Source organism: Vicugna pacos, chromosome 7 (assembly GCF_048564905.1).
Source record: "Vicugna pacos chromosome 7, VicPac4, whole genome shotgun sequence".
Classification (NCBI taxonomy): domain Eukaryota; kingdom Metazoa; phylum Chordata; class Mammalia; order Artiodactyla; family Camelidae; genus Vicugna; species Vicugna pacos.
This window is the reverse complement of record NC_132993.1, coordinates 54,626,632-54,634,499: the sequence shown is the minus strand read 5'-3', so window position 1 is coordinate 54,634,499 and position 7,868 is coordinate 54,626,632. Positions and strand designations below refer to the sequence as shown.

The following is a 7,868-nucleotide window of genomic DNA, read 5'->3' as shown; positions in this document are numbered from 1 at the left end:
TGCTATTTGAGCCAAATTTGGTTATTATAACCCAGGAAGAGCAACTCAGAAGGCTGAGAACTATTTCACCAGTTAGAAATCAAGGCACAGTAATACGTTTTGTGATTACAGAGGGCTGGCCATCAAATGACGTATTACTGACAGTTTATATAATCCAGATCTAAGCATCATCCTTGGTGGGTCATTTGACCCCTTTCAAGATCAAGCAGGAATGTTATCTTTTAAGGAGCTGTCTTGTTGCTGCTAGGAAAATGTTGCTCTTTATGGTTGAGCAGATATTCCTGATGATGCGAGAGATTTGGTCAATATGCAGATGCACTATGCAGGGTGGGAGGAGAGAGGAGACCAAAGGGCAGAGAAGATTTAAAATTTTTCTTCTCTTGCCGTAAAATATGAATTTTATTTTAAACTAATGAAATAAATGAGTATTAGATTTCTCTACTGGATGGAACTTTTGCCCATAAATATTATAAGGGAATGTCTTCCTTTCTCAAGCTTACTTTTCAGATAATTTAACTTTAAGTAAGCTGAGTCATGGATTACCAGCAAGGAGATATCTGCTAAAACCTAGGAAGGTTAGCTGAAGTGAGATATTCATTCAAATGCATCATCTCCTAGACTCATACATGCTTCTGATAACACTACCAATATATCTTGTAGAACCAGCAAAAATTGCTTGTAGTCAAAAGCTATTCTAAACTTGTATTACCTTCAGTTGAAGATTAGATTGTTGAAAGACCTCTAGGCTTCTAGGTCTGGCTTTTGGGTTGAAATAGGACCAGCAAGATGATTGACTATCTCTGATTTTAAGATGAGTATTTATGAAATGTTCATTTCAGTGAAATTACCACTGTACTGGGCCTAGAGAGGATTAGCCCTGGCAAAGGAAGGTCTGAGGCCCTGGAAGACAAAGACACTCAGCCCGTTACCATGAACTTTTTCATGTCTCAGTCTTTGACCAGGTCCTTTGGCTGTAAGTTTGGTACAGGTATCCCCCATTGTCTTTGTCATTTTTGAGTTGTGCTCTTATGGCTGTTTTATTTGGTTTGTGTTAATTTCTAACTCTGCCCACGTGGATCCTCTGAGATACCCACTGAGAGATGTAGTGTAGGAAGTTCATTTATTTTCTCAGGAAATTGATCCTTTGAAAAAGTTTTAAATGGACTCATTTGTGCTTTGGCGGTGATGGACTTAGTAGGGATGCTGTGAGCACTGAAGAAAGAAGACAAAATCATTTTTCTTTCACATGGTTATGCTCATCAGGTTTATAATCCTTGAGAGTCACATTGAACTCTGCAGATTGAAATCATTTTGATATGTGGTCTTACTTGATCCCCATTCCTGTCTGATGTCTTGCTCTTTTTCCTTTCTTTGTTAGGAAGGGAAGGGAAAAAGCAGTCGAACATAGACTAAATCACATAAAAGTGCTTAGTAGTTTCTTTGACATAAATTCTCCCAGACATGAGAACAGTGGGTTTGCCTCACAAGACTCTGCTGTAGACCAGCATCAAAGACTTGGCTCACTTACACCAAAATATGATGTGACTCAGCTGCTCACTGGTAGCAAATGAATTTATCAGTGGTTGATGTGATGGATATAATTTATACAGCCTTCCAGAAAATCCTCAGTGAAGTATGTTCCATGTCCCATGTCCAAAATTTCCCAGTAGAAGCATGTCTGTCTGTGGATAATGCATCCTAGTTCACATGCTCCAAGCCAATATTGTAACTCTTGAATTTACTCAGAGGGGCTTGAGTTTCATTTAGGGGTTCAGGAATTTAACGTGTGGCTTTTCTCATACTGTATGTGAAACAGTTACAATTGTGATGATCAACTTTGTCAGTAATCCATCTCACACAATGAGCACATGAAACGGGACAATATTCCAATCTTGCTGAGCAGAACATTTGTTGATGAGGTGCTTACAATTGCATATGAACTTAGATAAAAGAAGGACTGATTTGGTGGGCCTTTATTAAACTGAAGAAGGAAGCTGGGGTTGGGAAGGCATGCTCTATTTAAAGACAAACAGCAGCACATTATGAGACAAGGATTGGATGCAAAAAAGAAAAGTGGGCTCTGATCAGGTCATTTTAGTGCAGTCACTGAAACTTTCTCCATCTTTGTGTATAAAAGAAGGAAATTTTAACTAAAAATTTTTTTACAAGAAAAAAATAATTAAAAAAATTCTTATTTCTATTACTGTTAAATACCATTAAAGCACAAGCACAGAGAAGGCCAGTGTTAAATTACCAGAGGAAAGGCTTCAATGGCAAAGATCCTGGACTGAATTAAAAAGAGAATTGGGGGTCGTGCTGCTCAAGCAAAAACCTTTGCAGAAAGAGACCTCGTATGTGTCTGTGTAAGGTTTCCTGGGCAAAACCTTGCTTTGCTAGATGCCAGGATGCATCTGTAAAGAGAAACAAAATAAAAGTGGATTAATCTATGCCAGCATTATACTAACTCCAACACAGTTTCCTTGTCCAGGATTAACGGCATTAAGAAATGATAAGCATCTAATATAGATGTATGACTATATATGGTAATATATAAGGCTCTCCCCCATCCCTTTCTCATTATATTTGTTTCAATTTGATCATTGTATATATCACCGCATTAACACAATGAACCAAATTATACTACAAGGCCAAACATGTTTTCCTAGTTGTTGTTTTGGGTTTAATTTTGAAAACACCCTCCAGTACTTAAAAAAAAAACAAACATAAAATACAGAGGTTCATGAAATCTGCATGGCATGCTAATCTCTATAGCAGTACAGTTTTAAAATAGGTGACAACAAATGAGTGTTTTCTTCAACATTTTCCATGGTTGACAATATGACATATTGTCTTCATGTTTTTCTCCTAAAATGAACTCTAACCAGAGTTTTCTGCCATGCAGATATAGTTCATTCTTGAGGTTCATTTTCTTCAGTTGATGAGTATCATTTATTGTACGTGTAGGACCATGGTGCCATGTGTATCTCCATCTTTAAAATCTAAATTTGAATATGGTTTGTGCAGTACGGCCAGTACGCTATTTGCAGACATGAGTTATCTGGGGCTGCAAGTAGAGACAGAGTTCCTGTGTGTGTCAGGAGAATTACATGATCAGAACATGGTGTTAAAGAACCTGAAAATGTAAATTTTTAATCAGTATAAAAAAATGTAAAATAACATAAGCTGTATTTATAACTGAATTTAGTTTGGGAATCAAGCAGCGGTAGAACTAGCTTGGCCTGGAGAACCAGTTAGCAGAGGTTTTGTTTGCTTCAAATTACCTGAATAAACAGTCCTGAAAAAATGAGTGGGAAAAACTGGTGTGTGCCTGTGTGTGTTCACACACATTACCTGGAAGTATAATATAAATAAATGTATTGGATTTCAAGTAAGAAAAAGTTTGTCAGGGACACTGTCAGAGCTCCAGCCCTTGGTTTAATGGTCAGCTGAGTGGTTAAGTGGCAGCAGCTAGTCTGGCTGGCTTTGCTCTCCAAAGCATCCTCTCTGAGTGGTGAGAGTTGACAACTATGTCAATTTTGATGTGATTCCCGAGCAAAGCCCAGGCTGGTTTGGGGATTATTCCAGTTTTCACATAGGAAAAGTTGTTGGCATCGTTTTAAACATTGTAAACATCTGAAGAGGTGGTAGGTTTTTTACGAATAAGCTCGGGGGATACTTACCCGATCAATGGTGCATAGGAAATTTATAACAGAGTTACATAGGAAGCTCATCTTGCTGGTAAAATATTTATAAGGAGGACTGCTCAACTGAATAGCATGCAGCATGTATGGAATATAGCAATACTGGAAAATGTAGAATATAGAAAATAGGAATAATAAAGTATACTTACATACCTGTATTTCACTGGACAACCTTTAGTACGGACATACTATACGTTTAAATATACCATATATATAGGTGTCAAGCTGTAGAGAATATTCTTGTAGAGTAGCTATCCATTAGCATGTGAATGTTGGGCACCTGGGGGAGATTTGTTAATAAGAAAAAGTGAACCCAAGAGCACCTGAAGCTGAGGGTTGGTGTTGAGAAGAATCCCATGTTAGGCCTGTCAACAGAGTTATTTCATAAACCTAAAGAACTTAGATTAACTATGTATGTGCACTGTGTTAGTGCACAAACCAAAGCATGTGGTTATTTTTCAAAATGAATAGTCCACCTGCGAACAGAGAGAAAGAGAGAGCTTTACATTTAGGTCATCAGACTCCTTTTCTCTAGGCAGAAAAAGAAGAGGATGACCTGTGAGAATAATCCAAATGATTCAAGAAAATAAACAAATAGACAAAACCCCCTACTTATTAGATGCAGTTTTTTTTTTAAAAGAAAGTAGTTCTGTGAACATTGATGCCAAATTTTCATGTTATGTAGATTTCTCTTGCTTTGGCTAATATTTTTCAGAATTTGACCCACACACAGAATAGGTGTACAGATAAGTAATCTTATTTTATATTTTTAAAATACTTCTGTAGAATTCTAGACCAAAAAAATTTATCCATGAAATGGAAGCAACGGTCTCCAAGACTTGATCCTACAGAATGTCCAATTCTTAGTCTCTTGCATCAGGTGCACAAGCACCTAAATTTTCTCTGTTAAGCAATGTAGAATTGTGTATAATGTGTTCAACTCTTCTCCTGTTAGCAAAAGAGATTAGTGGATATCATACCCTTGCAGGTTTTTGCATTAAATTTTAACTTTGCAAGATACTGTTTGACAGAGGTAATCAGAAAAATGTGTATTAAAACCATTATTTCTTACATACCAAATTGACGAATAATTTTAAATTCTGAGAATAACAATTTTTGAGTGTGTGGAGCAAAGGGAGCTCTCAAACAGTTCAGATGAAGAGGTAAATTCGCAGCCTTTGGAGTAAAATTGGACCACACTTAGCAAAGTTGAAGACACACACACTAAATGGCCCAACCTATTCCACTTGTGGACTCTAGAGAAGCATTCACACAATGAAGGGGGTACAGTCGTCCGTCCCTTGGTATTTGTGTGGGATTCATCCCAGGACTCCTCCTCAGATAGTAAAATTGGCAGATGCTCGAGTCCCTTAAATAAAATGGCACAGTGCAGTCAGCTTTGCTCATCTGTGGAATTTCCATATGTGATTGCTTGACTCCACAGATGTAGGAGTCTTTTATAAGACTATTTATTTCAATAGCAAATACTCAGACCAACACAGATGTATGTATGTACACATAGCTGCTCCCCCAACACACAATGGAATACATTCGGTAGTGAAAAGTAATGAACCACAGCTGCATGGATTAACATAGGTGAACCTCACAAGAAAGCAGGACAATTTTTTTTTTTCCTGGAGATGCAATAGAATTCAATATTGGTGGTGTCCATATTATGCCTATTTTTAATAATTACAGTGTAACACTGGGCAACTTCACTTGAATGTCTCAAAAAACCAAAACCAAAAACAAAACACCTCAACAGTAGCATGCATCAAACTGAACTACCCGTCTTCCTCTCCAGACCAGTTTATCACTTTGGTTTTCTCTTTTGGAATTGTCCAGCCATTTGCCCAAGACATTGTCTTTAATCAGGGTGAGTTTAACCCTCAGGTTTTCTTCTTTCTGTCCACAGGTTGTTAGTTATATGTCCTGTTGATTCTGTCTACTGGTAGTTCTTCAGTCTGACCAACCCACTGCACTGCCCTAGTTCAGGGTACTGCCATTCTGCATTTGCACCAATGCAACCACCCCATCTTTCGTTTCTCTGTCTAAGGTCTTGTCCCTCTAATCCAATCTCTGCATCACAGTTCTTGCCCAAAGGAAAATTTGAGGGTATAATACCTTTCCTTAAAATCCTGAAACTCTTACGTTGAAACCTAAACTCTTTAACATGGTTCAGAAGGCTCTGGATATTTCTTTCGTCTTTTGACTTCTTACTCCTTGTTCCCGTTATCTGGCGACATCTGGCTCACTCTTTAAGGTTGGGTTATTTGCCAGTTTTCCTGTGAGATACTCGCTCACCCCTTAAACTAGGTTTGGGATTGGCCGTGTATTGCAGGAACATTGTTTGCTGTCCTGTGATAATACTCAACACGTTTCTGACCTCCAGAAATCTCTGAGGGCAGGAACCGGGCTGGCATTTTGCTCATTAATGTATCCTGGGGACACAAGGCAGATGCTCGATAACTATTTGCCTAGCTACATGATGATAAAAAAAGATCTGGCACAGTGATTTTTTTCCAGTCATTTCTGTTACAGTTTGCCCAGTTAACCTCTGCAGTCTAGTCGTGCTGAATTTATTTTCAGTTTTCTAAAATCATGTCCTCTCTTGTCTCTGTCGTTCACATTTGCTGTCCCCTTAGGAGGAAGCCTCCGACTCTGCCTGTGTGCTCCCACAATGTCCTGTAGTTTTCCGACTCTGGCACTTGCCAAACTGTATGGTAAGTGCTAATGCACAAATGTCTGCCTCCCACAAGCTAGTTCCCTGTGTGAATAGGAACTGTGCTTGTTACATCTCCAGCATCCCACATAGTACCACCCTGTGTTATGTGCCTAATGCAGTTTTTATTGCAGTAAACGAATGAGGAAATGAATTCATCTGTATGGAAAATAAGGAGGGAATACCTGTATGATTAAAAAGACAGTATGAAAAAAGTCATCACATCATGATAAATAATGAAAGATCTGTTTAGGAAAAAGTCTGGAAGCCAAAAGTTCTAAAATGTCAGCCTGGACAGTCTTCGCGGAGAGTCGCCGCGGCTTCCTGCTTCAGCGGTGCTTGGGTGGAGCCCGGCGCTCGTCCCGGCCCCGGCCCCGGCCGGCCACGCAGAGCCAGCGCTCGCCACCTCTTCACAGCGCCCTCCCATCGCCCCGAGGTCCCCGCCGCCGCCGCCGCCGCCGCCGCCACCGCCTCTTCTCAGCTGCCCGCTGTGACGACCGCGTACGCCTAGCCTCGCAGGTGCGCCAGCACCGCCACCAGGCCTCGGAGGCTGCCATCAAGTGCCAGATCAACCTGGAGCTGTGCGCCTCCTACGTCTACCTGCCCATGTCACACTACTTTGACCGTGATGATGTGGCTTTGAAGAACTTTGCCAAGTACTTTCTTCACCAATCTCATGAGGAGGGGGAACATGCTGAGAAACTGATGAAGCTGCAGAACCAACGAGGTGGCCGAATCTTCCTTCAGGATATCAAGAAAGCAGACTATGACGACCGGGAGAATGGGCTGAATGCAATGGAATGTGCGCTACGCTTGGAAAAAAGTGTGAATCAGTCCCTACTGGAATTGCACAAACTGGCCACTGACAAAAATGACCCCCACTCGTGTGACTTCCTTGAGACTCATTACCTGAACGAGCAGGTGAAATCCATCAAAGAACTGGGTGACCCTGTAACCAACTTGCGCAAGATGGGGGCCCCCGAATCTGGCATGGCGGAGTATCTCCTTGACAAGCTCACCCTGGGAAACAGTGATTATGAGAGCTAAGCCTTAGGCTGGCTTCCTGGAGCCTCAGGGGTGACCTCCCTGGTCACCAAGGCAGTGCATGCATGTTTAGGTTACCTTTACCTTTTCTATAAGTTGTACCAAACATCTACTTAATGTTCTTTCCTTAGTACCATTCCTTCAAACAAAGTAATTTGGTACCTAAAATAAAATAAAATAAAATAAAATAAAATACACTGTCAGCCTGACTGGGCATGAATGCTAGGAGTCGGGTGATTTTTTTCTTCTACTTAAATTTCTAAAATTTCTTTAATGGACATTATTAATAGTTCAAAATATCTTGAATACTTGAAGAAAAACACAACATAAATATGACTGGGGGATGCACCAGTATCTTTTGAATACATCGCTGCTTTCTAGAAAAACATGTTTTTGAAATG

The 7,868-nt window shown here is 40.0% G+C and overlaps 1 pseudogene; it reads left to right on the top strand.

Moving 5' to 3' along the window:
- Positions 1 to 6,705: 6,705 nt before the first annotated feature.
- Positions 6,706 to 7,588, top strand: LOC102538473 (ferritin heavy chain pseudogene; annotated as a pseudogene).
- The last annotated feature ends 280 nt before the right edge of the window (positions 7,589 to 7,868 follow it).